Source organism: Rhinoderma darwinii, unplaced genomic scaffold (genome assembly GCF_050947455.1).
Source record: "Rhinoderma darwinii isolate aRhiDar2 unplaced genomic scaffold, aRhiDar2.hap1 Scaffold_443, whole genome shotgun sequence".
NCBI lineage: Eukaryota > Metazoa > Chordata > Amphibia > Anura > Rhinodermatidae > Rhinoderma > Rhinoderma darwinii.
In genome coordinates, this window is record NW_027463888.1 from 93,990 (window position 1) to 113,520 (window position 19,531).

The 19,531-nt window shown below is 40.7% G+C and overlaps 26 non-coding genes across 26 annotated transcripts; all 26 read right to left on the reverse strand.

Moving 5' to 3' along the window:
- Positions 1–184: 184 nt before the first annotated feature.
- TRNAF-GAA (transfer RNA phenylalanine (anticodon GAA)) lies at positions 185–257 on the reverse strand. The gene has a single exon. It is a non-coding gene; the product is annotated as a tRNA-Phe (tRNA).
- A 615-nt stretch (positions 258–872) lies between these two features.
- On the reverse strand, positions 873–945 carry TRNAF-GAA (transfer RNA phenylalanine (anticodon GAA)). Its single transcript has one exon. It is a non-coding gene; the product is annotated as a tRNA-Phe (tRNA).
- A 347-nt stretch (positions 946–1,292) lies between these two features.
- TRNAF-GAA (transfer RNA phenylalanine (anticodon GAA)) lies at positions 1,293–1,365 on the reverse strand. Its single transcript has one exon. It is a non-coding gene; the product is annotated as a tRNA-Phe (tRNA).
- Positions 1,366–1,712: 347 nt separating this feature from the next.
- TRNAF-GAA (transfer RNA phenylalanine (anticodon GAA)) lies at positions 1,713–1,785 on the reverse strand. The gene has a single exon. It is a non-coding gene; the product is annotated as a tRNA-Phe (tRNA).
- Positions 1,786–2,934: 1,149 nt separating this feature from the next.
- On the reverse strand, positions 2,935–3,007 carry TRNAF-GAA (transfer RNA phenylalanine (anticodon GAA)). The gene has a single exon. It is a non-coding gene; the product is annotated as a tRNA-Phe (tRNA).
- Positions 3,008–3,354: 347 nt separating this feature from the next.
- On the reverse strand, positions 3,355–3,427 carry TRNAF-GAA (transfer RNA phenylalanine (anticodon GAA)). Its single transcript has one exon. It is a non-coding gene; the product is annotated as a tRNA-Phe (tRNA).
- A 347-nt stretch (positions 3,428–3,774) lies between these two features.
- On the reverse strand, positions 3,775–3,847 carry TRNAF-GAA (transfer RNA phenylalanine (anticodon GAA)). The gene has a single exon. It is a non-coding gene; the product is annotated as a tRNA-Phe (tRNA).
- Positions 3,848–4,462: 615 nt separating this feature from the next.
- Positions 4,463–4,535, reverse strand: TRNAF-GAA (transfer RNA phenylalanine (anticodon GAA)). The gene has a single exon. It is a non-coding gene; the product is annotated as a tRNA-Phe (tRNA).
- Positions 4,536–5,150: 615 nt separating this feature from the next.
- On the reverse strand, positions 5,151–5,223 carry TRNAF-GAA (transfer RNA phenylalanine (anticodon GAA)). The gene has a single exon. It is a non-coding gene; the product is annotated as a tRNA-Phe (tRNA).
- Positions 5,224–5,570: 347 nt separating this feature from the next.
- On the reverse strand, positions 5,571–5,643 carry TRNAF-GAA (transfer RNA phenylalanine (anticodon GAA)). The gene has a single exon. It is a non-coding gene; the product is annotated as a tRNA-Phe (tRNA).
- Positions 5,644–6,210: 567 nt separating this feature from the next.
- Positions 6,211–6,283, reverse strand: TRNAF-GAA (transfer RNA phenylalanine (anticodon GAA)). The gene has a single exon. It is a non-coding gene; the product is annotated as a tRNA-Phe (tRNA).
- An 882-nt stretch (positions 6,284–7,165) lies between these two features.
- TRNAF-GAA (transfer RNA phenylalanine (anticodon GAA)) lies at positions 7,166–7,238 on the reverse strand. Its single transcript has one exon. It is a non-coding gene; the product is annotated as a tRNA-Phe (tRNA).
- A 347-nt stretch (positions 7,239–7,585) lies between these two features.
- TRNAF-GAA (transfer RNA phenylalanine (anticodon GAA)) lies at positions 7,586–7,658 on the reverse strand. Its single transcript has one exon. It is a non-coding gene; the product is annotated as a tRNA-Phe (tRNA).
- Positions 7,659–8,273: 615 nt separating this feature from the next.
- On the reverse strand, positions 8,274–8,346 carry TRNAF-GAA (transfer RNA phenylalanine (anticodon GAA)). The gene has a single exon. It is a non-coding gene; the product is annotated as a tRNA-Phe (tRNA).
- Positions 8,347–8,693: 347 nt separating this feature from the next.
- Positions 8,694–8,766, reverse strand: TRNAF-GAA (transfer RNA phenylalanine (anticodon GAA)). Its single transcript has one exon. It is a non-coding gene; the product is annotated as a tRNA-Phe (tRNA).
- Positions 8,767–9,648: 882 nt separating this feature from the next.
- Positions 9,649–9,721, reverse strand: TRNAF-GAA (transfer RNA phenylalanine (anticodon GAA)). The gene has a single exon. It is a non-coding gene; the product is annotated as a tRNA-Phe (tRNA).
- A 615-nt stretch (positions 9,722–10,336) lies between these two features.
- Positions 10,337–10,409, reverse strand: TRNAF-GAA (transfer RNA phenylalanine (anticodon GAA)). The gene has a single exon. It is a non-coding gene; the product is annotated as a tRNA-Phe (tRNA).
- Positions 10,410–10,756: 347 nt separating this feature from the next.
- Positions 10,757–10,829, reverse strand: TRNAF-GAA (transfer RNA phenylalanine (anticodon GAA)). The gene has a single exon. It is a non-coding gene; the product is annotated as a tRNA-Phe (tRNA).
- Positions 10,830–11,444: 615 nt separating this feature from the next.
- Positions 11,445–11,517, reverse strand: TRNAY-GUA (transfer RNA tyrosine (anticodon GUA)). Its single transcript has one exon. It is a non-coding gene; the product is annotated as a tRNA-Tyr (tRNA).
- Positions 11,518–12,037: 520 nt separating this feature from the next.
- Positions 12,038–12,110, reverse strand: TRNAF-GAA (transfer RNA phenylalanine (anticodon GAA)). The gene has a single exon. It is a non-coding gene; the product is annotated as a tRNA-Phe (tRNA).
- Positions 12,111–12,724: 614 nt separating this feature from the next.
- On the reverse strand, positions 12,725–12,797 carry TRNAF-GAA (transfer RNA phenylalanine (anticodon GAA)). Its single transcript has one exon. It is a non-coding gene; the product is annotated as a tRNA-Phe (tRNA).
- Positions 12,798–13,364: 567 nt separating this feature from the next.
- TRNAF-GAA (transfer RNA phenylalanine (anticodon GAA)) lies at positions 13,365–13,437 on the reverse strand. The gene has a single exon. It is a non-coding gene; the product is annotated as a tRNA-Phe (tRNA).
- A 615-nt stretch (positions 13,438–14,052) lies between these two features.
- On the reverse strand, positions 14,053–14,125 carry TRNAF-GAA (transfer RNA phenylalanine (anticodon GAA)). The gene has a single exon. It is a non-coding gene; the product is annotated as a tRNA-Phe (tRNA).
- Positions 14,126–16,260: 2,135 nt separating this feature from the next.
- Positions 16,261–16,333, reverse strand: TRNAF-GAA (transfer RNA phenylalanine (anticodon GAA)). The gene has a single exon. It is a non-coding gene; the product is annotated as a tRNA-Phe (tRNA).
- Positions 16,334–18,468: 2,135 nt separating this feature from the next.
- Positions 18,469–18,541, reverse strand: TRNAF-GAA (transfer RNA phenylalanine (anticodon GAA)). The gene has a single exon. It is a non-coding gene; the product is annotated as a tRNA-Phe (tRNA).
- Positions 18,542–19,156: 615 nt separating this feature from the next.
- On the reverse strand, positions 19,157–19,229 carry TRNAF-GAA (transfer RNA phenylalanine (anticodon GAA)). The gene has a single exon. It is a non-coding gene; the product is annotated as a tRNA-Phe (tRNA).
- Between the last annotated feature and the right edge of the window lie 302 nt (positions 19,230–19,531).

Genomic DNA, 19,531 nt, shown 5'->3' on the forward strand with positions numbered 1-19,531 from the left:
ACTTTGACCATTAAAACTTACAGCAAGCAAGGAGAGGAAATGTGCTCAGCGGAACCCGACATTCAGCCCTGGGGAATCCAGTCACTAAACATCCGGGGAGAAGGGAAGCTTTGAGACACCCCAAAATCCCAAAGAATTTAGATTATTCTGGGACACGATTCATAGTTATAAGAAAAGTAGTACCTGCCGAAACCCAGGATCGAACCAGGGACCTTTAGATCTTCAGTCTAACGCTCTCCCAACTGAGCTATTTCGGCTAATGCACTTTAGATCTTGATATTTTTTGCGACTCCGGATCTTTACAGGCTGTCCTTTCTCACTTTTGGATGGATAAAGAGTTGTCGCAACATAATGTAAAATCGTAACACTTTAATAAAAAGGGAGCTTTTGTTACAATCAGAAATTGTAGATTAAAATAGTACTTTGACCATTAAAACTTACAGCAAGCAAGGAGAGGAAATGTGCTCAGCGGAACCCGACATTCAGCCCTGGGGAATCCAGAGACTAAACATCCGGGGAGAAGGGAAGCTTTGAGACACCCCAAAATTTTTTGCGACTCCGGATATTTACAGGCTGTCCTTTCTCACTTTTGGATGGATAAAGAGTTGTCGCAACATAATGTAAAATCGTAACACTTTAATAAAAAAGGGAGCTTTTGTTACAATCAGAAATTGTAGATTAAAATAGTACTTTGACCATTAAAACTTACAGCAAGCAAGGAGAGGAAATGTGCTCAGCGGAACCCGACATTCAGCCCTGGGGAATCCAGTCACTAAACATCCGGGGAGAAGGGAAGCTTTGAGACACCCCAAAATCCCAAAGAATTTAGATTATTCTGGGACACGATTCATAGTTATAAGAAAAGTAGTACCTGCCGAAACCCGGGATCGAACCAGGGACCTTTAGATCTTCAGTCTAACGCTCTCCCAACTGAGCTATTTCGGCTTATGCACTTTAGATCTTGATATTTTTTGCGACTCCGGATCTTTACAGGCTGTCCTTTCTCACTTTTGGATGGATAAAGAGTTGTCGCAACATAATGTAAAATCGTAACACTTTAATAAAAAGGGAGCTTTTGTTACAATCAGAAATTGTAGATTAAAATAGTACTTTGACCATTAAAACTTACAGCAAGCAAGGAGAGGAAATGTGCTCAGCGGAACCCGACATTCAGCCCTGGGGAATCCAGAGACTAAACATCCGGGGAGAAGGGAAGCTTTGAGACACCCCAAAATCCCAAAGAATTTAGATTATTCTGTGACACGATTCATAGTTATAAGAAAAGTAGTACCTGCCGAAACCCGGGATCAAACCAGGGACCTTTAGATCTTCAGTCTAACGCTCTCCCAACTGAGCTATTTCGGCTTATGCACTTTAGATCTTGATATTTTTTGCGACTCCGGATCTTTACAGGCTGTCCTTTCTCACTTTTGGATGGATAAAGAGTTGCCGCAACATAATGTAAAATCGTAACACTTTAATAAAAAGGGAGCTTTTGTTACAATCAGAAATTGTAGATTAAAATAGTACTTTGACCATTAAAACTTACAGCAAGCAAGTAGAGGAAATGTGCTCAGCGGAACCCGACATTCAGCCCTGGGGAATCCAGTGACTAAACATCCGGGGAGAAGGGAAGCTTTGAGACACCCCAAAATCCCAAAGAATTTAGATTATTCTGGGACACGATTCATAGTTATAAGAAAAGTAGTACCTGCCGAAACCCGGGATCGAACCAGGGACCTTTAGATCTTCAGTCTAACGCTCTCCCAACTGAGCTATTTCGGCTTATGCACTTTAAGATCTTGATATTTTTTGCGACTCCGGATCTTTACAGGCTGTCCTTTCTCACTTTTGGATGGATAAAGAGTTGTCGCAAAATAATGTAAAATCTTAACACTTTAATAAAAAGGGAGCTTTTGTTAAAATCAGAAATTGTAGATTAAAATAGTACTTTGACAATTAAAACTTACAGCAAGCAAGGAGAGGAAATGTGCTCAGCGGAACCCGACATTCAGCCCTGGGGAATCCAGAGACTAAACATCCGGGGAGAAGGGAAGCTTTGAGACACCCCAAAATTTTTTGCGACTCCGGATCTTTACAGGCTGTCCTTTCTCACTTTTGGATGGATAAAGAGTTGTCGCAACATAATGTAAAATCGTAACACTTTAATAAAAAGGGAGCTTTTGTTACAATCAGAAATTGTAGATTAAAATAGTACTTTGACCATTAAAACTTACAGCAAGCAAGGAGAGGAAATGTGCTCAGCGGAACCCGACATTCAGCCCTGGGGAATCCAGAGACTAAACATCCGGGGAGAAGGGAAGCTTTGAGACACCCCAAAATTTTTTGCGACTCCGGATCTTTACAGGCTGTCCTTTCTCACTTTTGGATGGATAAAGAGTTGTCGCAACATAATGTAAAATCGTAACACTTTAATAAAAAGGGAGCTTTTGTTACAATCAGAAATTGTAGATTAAAATAGTACTTTGACCATTAAAACTTACAGCAAGCAAGGAGAGGAAATGTGCTCAGCGGAACCCGACATTCAGCCCTGGGGAATCCAGAGACTAAACATCCGGGGAGAAGGGAAGCTTTGAGACACCCCAAAATTTTTTGCGACTCCGGATATTTACAGGCTGTCCTTTCTCACTTTTGGATGGATAAAGAGTTGCCGCAACATAATGTAAAATCGTAACACTTTAATAAAAAGGGAGCTTTTGTTACAATCAGAAATTGTAGATTAAAATAGTACTTTGACCATTAAAACTTACAGCAAGCAAGGAGAGGAAATGTGCTCAGCGGAACCCGACATTCAGCCCTGGGGAATCCAGTCACTAAACATCCGGGGAGAAGGGAAGCTTTGAGACACCCCAAAATCCCAAAGAATTTAGATTATTCTGGGACACGATTCATAGTTATAAGAAAAGTAGTACCTGCCGAAACCCGGGATCGAACCAGGGACCTTTAGATCTTCAGTCTAACGCTCTCCCAACTGAGCTATTTCGGCTTATGCACTTTAGATCTTGATATTTTTTGCGACTCCGGATCTTTACAGGCTGTCCTTTCTCACTTTTGGATGGATAAAGAGTTGTCGCAACATAATGTAAAATCGTAACACTTTAATAAAAAGGGAGCTTTTGTTACAATCAGAAATTGTAGATTAAAATAGTACTTTGACCATTAAAACTTACAGCAAGCAAGGAGAGGAAATGTGCTCAGCGGAACCCGACATTCAGCCCTGGGGAATCCAGAGACTAAACATCCGGGGAGAAGGGAAGCTTTGAGACACCCCAAAATCCCAAAGAATTTAGATTATTCTGTGACACGATTCATAGTTATAAGAAAAGTAGTACCTGCCAAAACCCGGGATCGAACCAGGGACCTTTAGATCTTCAGTCTAACGCTCTCCCAACTGAGCTATTTCGGCTTATGCACTTTAGATCTTGATATTTTTTGCGACTCCGGATCTTTACAGGCTGTCCTTTCTCACTTTTGGATGGATAAAGAGTTGCCGCAACATAATGTAAAATCGTAACACTTTAATAAAAAGGGAGCTTTTGTTACAATCAGAAATTGTAGATTAAAATAGTACTTTGACCATTAAAACTTACAGCAAGCAAGGAGAGGAAATGTGCTCAGCGGAACCCGACACTCAGCCCTGGGGAATCCAGTGACTAAACATACGGGGAGAAGGGAAGCTTTGAGACACCCCAAAATCCCAAAGAATTTAGATTATTCTGGGACACGATTCATAGTTATAAGAAAAGTAGTACCTGCCGAAACCCGGGATCGAACCAGGGACCTTTAGATCTTCAGTCTAACGCTCTCCCAACTGAGCTATTTCGGCTTATGCACTTTAAGACCTTGATATTTTTTGCGACTCCGGATCTTTACAGGCTGTCCTTTCTCACTTTTGGATGGATAAAGAGTTGTCGCAACATAATGTAAAATCTTAACACTTTAATAAAAAGGGAGCTTTTGTTACAATCAGAAATTGTAGATTAAAATAGTACTTTGACCATTAAAACTTACAGCAAGCAAGGAGAGGAAATGTGCTCAGCGGAACCCGACATTCAGCCCTGGGGAATCCAGAGACTAAACATCCGGGGAGAAGGGAAGCTTTGAGACACCCCAAAATTTTTTGCGACTCCGGATCTTTACAGGCTGTCCTTTCTCACTTTTGGATGGATAAAGAGTTGTCGCAACATAATGTAAAATCGTAACACTTTAATAAAAAGGGAGCTTTTGTTACAATCAGAAATTGTAGATTAAAATAGTACTTTGACCATTAAAACTTACAGCAAGCAAGGAGAGGAAATGTGCTCAGCGGAACCCGACATTCAGCCCTGGGGAATCCAGAGACTAAACATCCGGGGAGAAGGGAAGCTTTGAGACACCCCAAAATCCCAAAGAATTTAGATTATTCTGGGACACGATTCATAGTTATAAGAAAAGTAGTACCTGCCGAAACCCGGGATCAAACCAGGGACCTTTAGATCTTCAGTCTAACGCTCTCCCAACTGAGCTATTTCGGCTTATGCACTTTAAGACCTTGATATTTTTTGCGACTCCGGATCTTTACAGGCTGTCCTTTCTCACTTTTGGATGGATAAAGAGTTGTCGCAACATAATGTAAAATCTTAACACTTTAATAAAAAGGGAGCTTTTGTTACAATCAGAAATTGTAGATTAAAATAGTACTTTGACCATTAAAACTTACAGCAAGCAAGGAGAGGAAATGTGCTCAGCGGAACCCGACATTCAGCCCTGGGGAATCCAGAGACTAAACATCCGGGGAGAAGGGAAGCTTTGAGACACCCCAAAATTTTTTGCGACTCCGGATCTTTACAGGCTGTCCTTTCTCACTTTTGGATGGATAAAGAGTTGTCGCAACATAATGTAAAATCGTAACACTTTAATAAAAAGGGAGCTTTTGTTACAATCAGAAATTGTAGATTAAAATAGTACTTTGACCATTAAAACTTACAGCAAGCAAGGAGAGGAAATGTGCTCAGCGGAACCCGACATTCAGCCCTGGGGAATCAAGAGACTAAACATCCGGGGAGAAGGGAAGCTTTGAGACACCCCAAAATCCCAAAGAATTTAGATTATTCTGTGACACGATTCATAGTTATAAGAAAAGTAGTACCTGCCGAAACCCGGGATCGAACCAGGGACCTTTAGATCTTCAGTCTAACGCTCTCCCAACTGAGCTATTTCGGCTTATGCACTTTAGATCTTGATATTTTTTGCGACTCCGGATCTTTACAGGCTGTCCTTTCTCACTTTTGGATGGATAAAGAGTTGCCGCAACATAATGTAAAATCGTAACACTTTAATAAAAAGGGAGCTTTTGTTACAATCAGAAATTGTAGATTAAAATAGTACTTTGACCATTAAAACGTACAGCAAGCAAGGAGAGGAAATGTGCTCAGCGGAACCCGACATTCAGCCCTGGGGAATCCAGTCACTAAACATCCGGGGAGAAGGGAAGTTTTGAGACACCCCAAAATCCCAAAGAATTTAGATTATTCTGGGACACGATTCATAGTTATAAGAAAAGTAGTACCTGCCGAAACCCGGGATCGAACCAGGGACCTTTAGATCTTCAGTCTAACGCTCTCCCAACTGAGCTATTTCGGCTTATGTGCTTTAAGATCTTGATATTTTTTGCGACTCCGGATCTTTACAGGCTGTCCTTTCTCACTTTTGGATGGATAAAGAGTTGTCGCAACATAATGTAAAATCGTAACACTTTAATAAAAAGGGAGCTTTTGTTACAATCAGAAATTGTAGATTAAAATAGTACTTTGACCATTAAAACTTACAGCAAGCAAGGAGAGGAAATGTGCTCAGCGGAACCCGACATTCAGCCCTGGGGAATCCAGAGACTAAACATCCGGGGAGAAGGGAAGCTTTGAGACACCCCAAAATCCCAAAGAATTTAGATTATTCTGTGACACGATTCATAGTTATAAGAAAAGTAGTACCTGCCGAAACCCGGGATCGAACCAGATTAAAATAGTACTTTGACGATTAAAACTTACAGCAAGCAAGGAGAGGAAATGTGCTCAGCGGAACCCGACATTCAGCCCTTGGGAATCCAGTGACTAAACATCCGGGGAGAAGGGAAGCTTTGAGACACCCCAAAATCCCAAAGAATTTAGATTATTCTGGGACACGATTCATAGTTATTAGAAAAGTAGTACCTGCCGAAACCCGGGATCGAACCAGGGACCTTTAGATCTTCAGTCTAACGATCTCCCAACTGAGATATTTCGGCTTATGCACTTTAAGATCTTGATATTTTTTGCGACTCCGGATATTTACAGGCTGTCCTTTCTCACTTTTGGATGGATAAAGAGTTGTCGCAACATAATGTAAAATCGTAACACTTTAATAAAAAGGGAGCTTTTGTTACAATCAGAAATTGTAGATTAAAATAGTACTTTGACCATTAAAACTTACAGCAAGCAAGGAGAGGAAATGTGCTCAGCGGAACCCGACATTCAGCCCTGGGGAATCCAGAGACTAAACATCCGGGGAGAAGGGAAGCTTTGAGACACCCCAAAATTTTTTGCGACTCCGGATATTTACAGGCTGTCCTTTCTCACTTTTGGATGGATAAAGAGTTGCCGCAACATAATGTAAAATCGTAACACTTTAATAAAAAGGGAGCTTTTGTTACAATCAGAAATTGTAGATTAAAATAGTACTTTGACCATTAAAACTTACAGCAAGCAAGGAGAGGAAATGTGCTCAGCGGAACCCGACATTCAGCCCTGGGGAATCCAGAGACTAAACATCCGGGGAGAAGGGAAGCTTTGAGACACCCCAAAATTTTTTGCGACTCCGGATATTTACAGGCTGTCCTTTCTCACTTTTGGATGGATAAAGAGTTGCCGCAACATAATGTAAAATCGTAACACTTTAATAAAAAGGGAGCTTTTGTTACAATCAGAAATTGTAGATTAAAATAGTACTTTGACCATTAAAACTTACAGCAAGCAAGGAGAGGAAATGTGCTCAGCGGAACCCGACATTCAGCCCTGGGGAATCCAGTCACTAAACATCCGGGGAGAAGGGAAGCTTTGAGACACCCCAAAATCCCAAAGAATTTAGATTATTCTGGGACACGATTCATAGTTATAAGAAAAGTAGTACCTGCCGAAACCCGGGATCGAACCAGGGACCTTTAGATCTTCAGTCTAACGCTCTCCCAACTGAGCTATTTCGGCTTATGCACATTAGATCTTGATGTTTTTTGCGACTCCGGATTTTTACAGGCTGTCCTTTCTCACTTTTGGATGGATAAAGAGTTGTCGCAACATAATGTAAAATCGTAACACTTTAATAAAAAGGGAGCTTTTGTTACAATCAGAAATTGTAGATTAAAATAGTACTTTGACCATTAAAACTTACAGCAAGCAAGGAGAGGAAATGTGCTCAGCGGAACCCGACATTCAGCCCTGGGGAATCCAGTGACTAAACATCCGGGGAGAAGGGAAGCTTTGAGACACCCCAAAATCCCAAAGAATTTAGATTATTCTGGGACACGATTCATAGTTATTGGAAAAGTAGTACCTGCCGAAACCCGGGATCGAACCAGGGACCTTTAGATCTTCAGTCTAACGATCTCCCAACTGAGATATTTCGGCTTATGCACTTTAAGATCTTGATATTTTTTGCGACTCCGGATATTTACAGGCTGTCCTTTCTCACTTTTGGATGGATAAAGAGTTGTCGCAACATAATGTAAAATCGTAACACTTTAATAAAAAGGGAGCTTTTGTTACAATCAGAAATTGTAGATTAAAATAGTACTTTGACCATTAAAACTTACAGCAAGCAAGGAGAGGAAATGTGCTCAGCGGAACCCGACATTCAGCCCTGGGGAATCCAGAGACTAAACATCCGGGGAGAAGGGAAGCTTTGAGACACCCCAAAATTTTTTGCGACTCCGGATATTTACAGGCTGTCCTTTCTCACTTTTGGATGGATAAAGAGTTGCCGCAACATAATGTAAAATCGTAACACTTTAATAAAAAGGGAGCTTTTGTTACAATCAGAAATTGTAGATTAAAATAGTACTTTGACCATTAAAACTTACAGCAAGCAAGGAGAGGAAATGTGCTCAGCGGAACCCGACATTCAGCCCTGGGGAATCCAGTCACTAAACATCCGGGGAGAAGGGAAGCTTTGAGACACCCCAAAATCCCAAAGAATTTAGATTATTCTGGGACACGATTCATAGTTATAAGAAAAGTAGTACCTGCCGAAACCCGGGATCGAACCAGGGACCTTTAGATCTTCAGTCTAACGCTCTCCCAACTGAGCTATTTCGGCTTATGCACATTAGATCTTGATGTTTTTTGCGACTCCGGATTTTTACAGGCTGTCCTTTCTCACTTTTGGATGGATAAAGAGTTGTCGCAACATAATGTAAAATCGTAACACTTTAATAAAAAGGGAGCTTTTGTTACAATCAGAAATTGTAGATTAAAATAGTACTTTGACCATTAAAACTTACAGCAAGCAAGGAGAGGAAATGTGCTCAGCGGAACCCGACATTCAGCCCTGGGGAATCCAGTGACTAAACATCCGGGGAGAAGGGAAGCTTTGAGACACCCCAAAATCCCAAAGAATTTAGATTATTCTGGGACACGATTCATAGTTATTAGAAAAGTAGTACCTGCCGAAACCCGGGATCGAACCAGGGACCTTTAGATCTTCAGTCTAACGATCTCCCAACTGAGATATTTCGGCTTATGCACTTTAAGATCTTGATATTTTTTGCGACTCCGGATATTTACAGGCTGTCCTTTCTCACTTTTGGATGGATAAAGAGTTGTCGCAACATAATGTAAAATCGTAACACTTTAATAAAAAGGGAGCTTTTGTTACAATCAGAAATTGTAGATTAAAATAGTACTTTGACCATTAAAACTTACAGCAAGCAAGGAGAGGAAATGTGCTCAGCGGAACCCGACATTCAGCCCTGGGGAATCCAGAGACTAAACATCCGGGGAGAAGGGAAGCTTTGAGACACCCCAAAATTTTTTGCGACTCCGGATATTTACAGGCTGTCCTTTCTCACTTTTGGATGGATAAAGAGTTGCCGCAACATAATGTAAAATCGTAACACTTTAATAAAAAGGGAGCTTTTGTTACAATCAGAAATTGTAGATTAAAATAGTACTTTGACCATTAAAACTTACAGCAAGCAAGGAGAGGAAATGTGCTCAGCGGAACCCGACATTCAGCCCTGGGGAATCCAGAGACTAAACATCCGGGGAGAAGGGAAGCTTTGAGACACCCCAAAATTTTTTGCGACTCCGGATATTTACAGGCTGTCCTTTCTCACTTTTGGATGGATAAAGAGTTGCCGCAACATAATGTAAAATCGTAACACTTTAATAAAAAGGGAGCTTTTGTTACAATCAGAAATTGTAGATTAAAATAGTACTTTGACCATTAAAACTTACAGCAAGCAAGGAGAGGAAATGTGCTCAGCGGAACCCGACATTCAGCCCTGGGGAATCCAGTCACTAAACATCCGGGGAGAAGGGAAGCTTTGAGACACCCCAAAATCCCAAAGAATTTAGATTATTCTGGGACACGATTCATAGTTATAAGAAAAGTAGTACCTGCCGAAACCCGGGATCGAACCAGGGACCTTTAGATCTTCAGTCTAACGCTCTCCCAACTGAGCTATTTCGGCTAATGCACTTTAGATCTTGATATTTTTTGCGACTCCGGATCTTTACAGGCTGTCCTTTCTCACTTTTGGATGGATAAAGAGTTGTCGCAACATAATGTAAAATCATAACACTTTAATAAAAAGGGAGCTTTTGTTACAATCAGAAATTGTAGATTAAAATAGTACTTTGACCATTAAAACTTACAGCAAGCAAGGAGAGGAAATGTGCTCAGCGGAACCCGACATTCAGCCCTGGGGAATCCAGAGACTAAACATCCGGGGAGAAGGGAAGCTTTGAGACACCCCAAAATTTTTTGCGACTCCGGATATTTACAGGCTGTCCTTTCTCACTTTTGGATGGATAAAGAGTTGTCGCAACATAATGTAAAATCGTAACACTTTAATAAAAAAGGGAGCTTTTGTTACAATCAGAAATTGTAGATTAAAATAGTACTTTGACCATTAAAACTTACAGCAAGCAAGGAGAGGAAATGTGCTCAGCGGAACCCGACATTCAGCCCTGGGGAATCCAGTCACTAAACATCCGGGGAGAAGGGAAGCTTTGAGACACCCCAAAATCCCAAAGAATTTAGATTATTCTGGGACACGATTCATAGTTATAAGAAAAGTAGTACCTGCCGAAACCCGGGATCGAACCAGGGACCTTTAGATCTTCAGTCTAACGCTCTCCCAACTGAGCTATTTCGGCTTATGCACTTTAGATCTTGATATTTTTTGCGACTCCGGATCTTTACAGGCTGTCCTTTCTCACTTTTGGATGGATAAAGAGTTGTCGCAACATAATGTAAAATCGTAACACTTTAATAAAAAGGGAGCTTTTGTTACAATCAGAAATTGTAGATTAAAATAGTACTTTGACCATTAAAACTTACAGCAAGCAAGGAGAGGAAATGTGCTCAGCGGAACCCGACATTCAGCCCTGGGGAATCCAGAGACTAAACATCCGGGGAGAAGGGAAGCTTTGAGACACCCCAAAATCCCAAAGAATTTAGATTATTCTGTGACACGATTCATAGTTATAAGAAAAGTAGTACCTGCCGAAACCCGGGATCGAACCAGGGACCTTTAGATCTTCAGTCTAACGCTCTCCCAACTGAGCTATTTCGGCTTATGCACTTTAAGATCTTGATATTTTTTGCGACTCCGGATCTTTACAGGCTGTCCTTTCTCACTTTTGGATGGATAAAGAGTTGTCGCAAAATAATGTAAAATCTTAACACTTTAATAAAAAGGGAGCTTTTGTTACAATCAGAAATTGTAGATTAAAATAGTACTTTGACAATTAAAACTTACAGCAAGCAAGGAGAGGAAATGTGCTCAGCGGAACCCGACATTCAGCCCTGGGGAATCCAGAGACTAAACATCCGGGGAGAAGGGAAGCTTTGAGACACCCCAAAATTTTTTGCGACTCCGGATCTTTACAGGCTGTCCTTTCTCACTTTTGGATGGATAAAGAGTTGTCGCAACATAATGTAAAATCGTAACACTTTAATAAAAAGGGAGCTTTTGTTACAATCAGAAATTGTAGATTAAAATAGTACTTTGACCATTAAAACTTACAGCAAGCAAGGAGAGGAAATGTGCTCAGCGGAACCCGACATTCAGCCCTGGGGAATCCAGAGACTAAACATCCGGGGAGAAGGGAAGCTTTGAGACACCCCAAAATCCCAAAGAATTTAGATTATTCTGTGACACGATTCATAGTTATAAGAAAAGTAGTACCTGCCGAAACCCGGGATCAAACCAGGGACCTTTAGATCTACAGTCTAACGCTCTCCCAACTGAGCTATTTCGGCTTATGCACTTTAGATCTTGATATTTTTTGCGACTCCAGATCTTTACAGGCTGTCCTTTCTCACTTTTGGATGGATAAAGAGTTGCCGCAACATAATGTAAAATCGTAACACTTTAATAAAAAGGGAGCTTTTGTTACAATCAGAAATTGTAGATTAAAATAGTACTTTGACCATTAAAACTTAGACACCCCAAAATTTTTTGCGACTCCGGATATTTACAGGCTGTCCTTTCTCACTTTTGGATGGATAAAGAGTTGCCGCAACATAATGTAAAATCGTAACACTTTAATAAAAAGGGAGCTTTTGTTACAATCAGAAATTGTAGATTAAAATAGTACTTTGACCATTAAAACTTACAGCAAGCAAGGAGAGGAAATGTGCTCAGCGGAACCCGACATTCAGCCCTGGGGAATCCAGTCACTAAACATCCGGGGAGAAGGGAAGCTTTGAGACACCCCAAAATCCCAAAGAATTTAGATTATTCTGGGACACGATTCATAGTTATAAGAAAAGTAGTACCTGCCGAAACCCGGGATCGAACCAGGGACCTTTAGATCTTCAGTCTAACGCTCTCCCAACTGAGCTATTTCGGCTTATGCACTTTAGATCTTGATATTTTTTGCGACTCCGGATTTTTACAGGCTGTCCTTTCTCACTTTTGGATGGATAAAGAGTTGTCGCAACATAATGTAAAATCGTAACACTTTAATAAAAAGGGAGCTTTTGTTACAATCAGAAATTGTAGATTAAAATAGTACTTTGACCATTAAAACTTACAGCAAGCAAGGAGAGGAAATGTGCTCAGCGGAACCCGACATTCAGCCCTGGGGAATCCAGAGACTAAACATCCGGGGAGAAGGGAAGCTTTGAGACACCCCAAAATTTTTTGCGACTCCGGATATTTACAGGCTGTCCTTTCTCACTTTTGGATGGATAAAGAGTTGCCGCAACATAATGTAAAATCGTAACACTTTAATAAAAAGGGAGCTTTTGTTACAATCAGAAATTGTAGATTAAAATAGTACTTTGACCATTAAAACTTACAGCAAGCAAGGAGAGGAAATGTGCTCAGCGGAACCCGACATTCAGCCCTGGGGAATCCAGTCACTAAACATCCGGGGAGAAGGGAAGTTTTGAGACACCCCAAAATCCCAAAGAATTTAGATTATTCTGGGACACGATTCATAGTTATAAGAAAAGTAGTACCTGCCGAAACCCGGGATCGAACCAGGGACCTTTAGATCTTCAGTCTAACGCTCTCCCAACTGAGCTATTTCGGCTTATGCACTTTAAGATCTTGATATTTTTTGCGACTCCGGATCTTTACAGGCTGTCCTTTCTCACTTTTGGATGGATAAAGAGTTGTCGCAACATAATGTAAAATCGTAACACTTTAATAAAAAGGGAGCTTTTGTTACAATCAGAAATTGTAGATTAAAATAGTACTTTGACCATTAAAACTTACAGCAAGCAAGGAGAGGAAATGTGCTCAGCGGAACCCGACATTCAGCCCTGGGGAATCCAGAGACTAAACATCCGGGGAGAAGGGAAGCTTTGAGACACCCCAAAATCCCAAAGAATTTAGATTATTCTGTGACACGATTCATAGTTATAAGAAAAGTAGTACCTGCCGAAACCCGGGATCGAACCAGATTAAAATAGTACTTTGACGATTAAAACTTACAGCAAGCAAGGAGAGGAAATGTGCTCAGCGGAACCCGACATTCAGCCCTGGGGAATCCAGTCACTAAACATCCGGGGAGAAGGGAAGCTTTGAGACACCCCAAAATCCCAAAGAATTTAGATTATTCTGGGACACGATTCATAGTTATTAGAAAAGTAGTACCTGCCGAAACCCGGGATCGAACCAGGGACCTTTAGATCTTCAGTCTAACGCTCTCCCAACTGAGCTATTTCGGCTTATGCACTTTAAGATCTTGATATTTTTTGCGACTCCGGATCTTTACAGGCTGTCCTTTCTCACTTTTGGATGGATAAAGAGTTGTCGCAACATAATGTAAAATCGTAACACTTTAATAAAAAGGGAGCTTTTGTTACAATCAGAAATTGTAGATTAAAATAGTACTTTGACCATTAAAACTTACAGCAAGCAAGGAGAGGAAATGTGCTCAGCGGAACCCGACATTCAGCCCTGGGGAATCCAGAGACTAAACATCCGGGGAGAAGGGAAGCTTTGAGACACCCCAAAATTTTTTGCGACTCCGGATATTTACAGGCTGTCCTTTCTCACTTTTGGATGGATAAAGAGTTGCCGCAACATAATGTAAAATCGTAACACTTTAATAAAAAGGGAGCTTTTGTTACAATCAGAAATTGTAGATTAAAATAGTACTTTGACCATTAAAACTTACAGCAAGCAAGGAGAGGAAATGTGCTCAGCGGAACCCGACATTCAGCCCTGGGGAATCCAGTCACTAAACATCCGGGGAGAAGGGAAGCTTTGAGACACCCCAAAATCCCAAAGAATTTAGATTATTCTGGGACACGATTCATAGTTATAAGAAAAGTAGTACCTGCCGAAACCTGGGATCGAACCAGGGACCTTTAGATCTTCAGTCTAACGCTCTCCCAACTGAGCTATTTCGGCTTATGCACTTTAGATCTTGATATTTTTTGCGACTCCGGATCTTTACAGGCTGTCCTTTCTCACTTTTGTTTTCAAACTGTTTTTATTAAGAATGTCACAGAGTCATATAACAATTCAAGTATTATGCTTTTCACATTCTTGGTTTTACATAAAAAACATAGTACAATCATTCAACTGTTTATGTTAATCGACTTTAACCATAAGGAATGTACTATGAAATCAATTCTTTAATACATAAACTTAACAAGATAAATTAACCATAATTTAAACATTCATGTGGTATATCATGGAGCTTCTTATGGATCACGTGAAACGAGTAACAATCACAGTCTACCTGCCCTAGGAGAAGTCAATGTCCCTCCTGGGATGACTCTCTTTAATACCTTCTCTAAACGGATCTGGGTTTATCCAGATAGGTCATCCATGGTGACCAGGTATGTAGAAAACCCACCCTCGTTTGTCTTTCCCAGTGTAGGAGTTCTTCGAACCTACGTATCTCTTGTACCTTCCTAATCCAATCTTCTATAGTGGGTGACTTGGTGGATTTCCACAATAACGGAATCAACAATTTAGCTGCAGTAAGTAAGTTAGTCGCCAGATCTTGTTTCTTGGGCGTAAATGAATCAGACGATAACCATAGAAGTATCACTTGTGGGGACACAGGAATTGATGTTAAACAAATCGAGTTAATTTCTGAGATAACCGCTTTCCAAAATCCCTGTATCAAGGTACAGTCCCACCATATATGCACTAAAGAACCCTTTTTCAGTGAGCATCTCCAACATGCCTCCGGAACATCTGGATTTATTTTGTGTAACCACACTGGGGTTTTGTACCACCTGGTGATAAATTTGTAAGAATTTTCTCTGATTCTAATGCATTGCGAGAACCCCTGTGAGCGCTTCAGTATAATTCGTTGTTCCTCCACTGAAAAGTTAGTCTGGAGGTCCTGTTCCCACCTAGTGATTAATTCCAGCTTATCCTCTTTTTCTCCCAACAATAGCCTATCATACGATCTAGCTAAAGCACCTTTTTGAGTTGTAGGTTGCTGTAATGCTTTTTCAAGTGGGGACAGATGTAGAGAATTAACAAAACAAGCTGTGTATTTATCACATACTGTCTGAAAATCTTGCCTCTTAATGAAATCAGAAAGAATTAGACCTGTATGTCTAAGTAATAGAGCTGTCCAATCCCGAGACTCCGACTCAAAGAATTGGGACACTGTGATATTATCCATATGTTTCCAAAAGGAGCTTACTGGGATTCTCTTCTTATCTACCAGGTAAGGAAGAAGGCTCATAGGTAGTAGCGGAATGTTTTCCGACAAAAGCGGGTCCCTTCCATTTACCTCCTGCCACACCCTTATAGTGCCCTTCACTAAGGTGCTAGAGCATGTGGAATTTGGTGAGAAGGGCCTCAGGCCCCATAACGAAAGACTGTCTGATAACTCTAGTAGCTCTCGCTCTAGTTCCACATATATATTGGACTGTGTTGTATTCATCAAAGAATGCCATCTATTCAACTGGTTAGCTTTGTAGTACGTGAATACGTCTGGTACCCCTAAGCCCCCAAATCCTTTCTCACTTTTGGATGGATAAAGAGTTGTCGCAACATAATGTAAAATCGTAACACTTTAATAAAAAGGGAGCTTTTGTTACAATCAGAAATTGTAGATTAAAATAGTACTTTGACCATTAAAACTTACAGCAAGCAAGGAGAGGAAATGTGCTCAGCGGAACCCGACATTCAGCCCTGGGGAATCCAGAGACTAAACATCCGGGGAGAAGGGAAGCTTTGAGACACCCCAAAATTTTTTGCGACTCCGGATATTTACAGGCTGTCCTTTCTCACTTTTGGATGGATAAAGAGTTGCCGCAACATAATGTAAAATCGTAACACTTTAATAAAAAGGGAGCTTTTGTTACAATCAGAAATTGTAGATTAAAATAGTACTTTGACCATTAAAACTTACAGCAAGCAAGGAGAGGAAATGTGCTCAGCGGAACCCGACATTCAGCCCTGGGGAATCCAGTCACTAAACATCCGGGGAGAAGGGAAGCTTTGAGACACCCCAAAATCCCAAAGAATTTAGATTATTCTGGGACACGATTCATAGTTATAAGAAAAGTAGTACCTGCCGAAACCTGGGATCGAACCAGGGACCTTTAGATCTTCAGTCTAACGCTCTCCCAACTGAGCTATTTCGGCTTATGCACTTTAGATCTTGATATTTTTTGCGACTCCGGATCTTTACAGGCTGTCCTTTCTCACTTTTGTTTTCAAACTGTTTTTATTAAGAATGTCACAGAGTCATATAACAATTCAAGTATTATGCTTTTCACATTCTTGGTTTTACATAAAAAACATAGTACAATCATTCAACTGTTTATGTTAATCGACTTTAACCATAAGGAATGTACTATGAAATCAATTCTTTAATACATAAACTTAACAAGATAAATTAACCATAATTTAAACATTCATGTGGTATATCATGGAGCTTCTTATGGATCACGTGAAACGAGTAACAATCACAGTCTACCTGCCCTAGGAGAAGTCAATGTCCCTCCTGGGATGACTCTCTTTAATACCTTCTCTAAACGGATCTGGGTTTATCCAGATAGGTCATCCATGGTGACCAGGTATGTAGAAAACCCACCCTCGTTTGTCTTTCCCAGTGTAGGAGTTCTTCGAACCTACGTATCTCTTGTACCTTCCTAATCCAATCTTCTATAGTGGGTGACTTGGTGGATTTCCACAATAACGGAATCAACAATTTAGCTGCAGTAAGTAAGTTAGTCGCCAGATCTTGTTTCTTGGGCGTAAATGAATCAGACGATAACCATAGAAGTATCACTTGTGGGGACACAGGAATTGATGTTAAACAAATCGAGTTAATTTCTGAGATAACCGCTTTCCAAAATCCCTGTATCAAGGTACAGTCCCACCATATATGCACTAAAGAACCCTTTTTCAGTGAGCATCTCCAACATGCCTCCGGAACATCTGGATTTATTTTGTGTAACCACACTGGGGTTTTGTACCACCTGGTGATAAATTTGTAAGAATTTTCTCTGATTCTAATGCATTGCGAGAACCCCTGTGAGCGCTTCAGTATAATTCGTTGTTCCTCCACTGAAAAGTTAGTCTGGAGGTCCTGTTCCCACCTAGTGATTAATTCCAGCTTATCCTCTTTTTCTCCCAACAATAGCCTATCATACGATCTAGCTAAAGCACCTTTTTGAGTTGTAGGTTGCTGTAATGCTTTTTCAAGTGGGGACAGATGTAGAGAATTAACAAAACAAGCTGTGTATTTATCACATACTGTCTGAAAATCTTGCCTCTTAATGAAATCAGAAAGAATTAGACCTGTATGTCTAAGTAATAGAGCTGTCCAATCCCGAGACTCCGACTCAAAGAATTGGGACACTGTGATATTATCCATATGTTTCCAAAAGGAGCTTACTGGGATTCTCTTCTTATCTACCAGGTAAGGAAGAAGGCTCATAGGTAGTAGCGGAATGTTTTCCGACAAAAGCGGGTCCCTTCCATTTACCTCCTGCCACACCCTTATAGTGCCCTTCACTAAGGTGCTAGAGCATGTGGAATTTGGTGAGAAGGGCCTCAGGCCCCATAACGAAAGACTGTCTGATAACTCTAGTAGCTCTCGCTCTAGTTCCACATATATATTGGACTGTGTTGTATTCATCAAAGAATGCCATCTATTCAACTGGTTAGCTTTGTAGTACGTGAATACGTCTGGTACCCCTAAGCCCCCAAATCCTTTCTCACTTTTGGATGGATAAAGAGTTGTCGCAACATAATGTAAAATCGTAACACTTTAATAAAAAGGGAGCTTTTGTTACAATCAGAAATTGTAGATTAAAATAGTACTTTGACCATTAAAACTTACAGCAAGCAAGGAGAGGAAATGTGCTCAGCGGAACCCGACATTCAGCCCTGGGGAATCCAGAGACTAAACATCCGGGGAGAAGGGAAGCTTTGAGACACCCCAAAATTTTTTGCGACTCCGGATATTTACAGGCTGTCCTTTCTCACTTTTGGATGGATAAAGAGTTGCCGCAACATAATGTAAAATCGTAACACTTTAATAAAAAGGGAGCTTTTGTTACAATCAGAAATTGTAGATTAAAATAGTACTTTGACCATTAAAACTTACAGCAAGCAAGGAGAGGAAATGTGCTCAGCGGAACCCGACATTCAGCCCTGGGGAATCCAGTCACTAAACATCCGGGGAGAAGGGAAGCTTTGAGACACCCCAAAATCCCAAAGAATTTAGATTATTCTGGGACACGATTCATAGTTATAAGAAAAGTAGTACCTGCCGAAACCCAGGATCGAACCAGGGACCTTTAGATCTTCAGTCTAACGCTCTCCCAACTGAGCTATTTCGGCTAATGCACTTTAGATCTTGATATTTTTTGCGACTCCGGATCTTTACAGGCTGTCCTTTCTCACTTTTGGATGGATAAAGAGTTGTCGCAACATAATGTAAAATCGTAACACTTTAATAAAAAGGGAGCTTTTGTTACAATCAGAAATTGTAGATTAAAATAGTACTTTGACCATTAAAACTTACAGCAAGCAAGGAGAGGAAATGTGCTCAGCGGAACCCGACATTCAGCCCTGGGGAATCCAGAGACTAAACATCCGGGGAGAAGGGAAGCTTTGAGACACCCCAAAATTTTTTGCGACTCCGGATATTTACAGGCTGTCCTTTCTCACTTTTGGATGGATAAAGAGTTGTCGCAACATAATGTAAAATCGTAACACTTTAATAAAAAAGGGAGCTTTTGTTACAATCAGAAATTGTAGATTAAAATAGTACTTTGACCATTAAAACTTACAGCAAGCAAGGAGAGGAAATGTGCTCAGCGGAACCCGACATTCAGCCCTGGGGAATCCAGTCACTAAACATCCGGGGAGAAGGGAAGCTTTGAGACACCCCAAAATCCCAAAGAATTTAGATTATTCTGGGACACGATTCATAGTTATAAGAAAAGTAGTACCTGCCGAAACCCGGGATCGAACCAGGGACCTTTAGATCTTCAGTCTAACGCTCTCCCAACTGAGCTATTTCGGCTTATGCACTTTAGATCTTGATATTTTTTGCGACTCCGGATCTTTACAGGCTGTCCTTTCTCACTTTTGGATGGATAAAGAGTTGTCGCAACATAATGTAAAATCGTAACACTTTAATAAAAAGGGAGCTTTTGTTACAATCAGAAATTGTAGATTAAAATAGTACTTTGACCATTAAAACTTACAGCAAGCAAGGAGAGGAAATGTGCTCAGCGGAACCCGACATTCAGCCCTGGGGAATCCAGAGACTAAACATCCGGGGAGAAGGGAAGCTTTGAGACACCCCAAAATCCCAAAGAATTT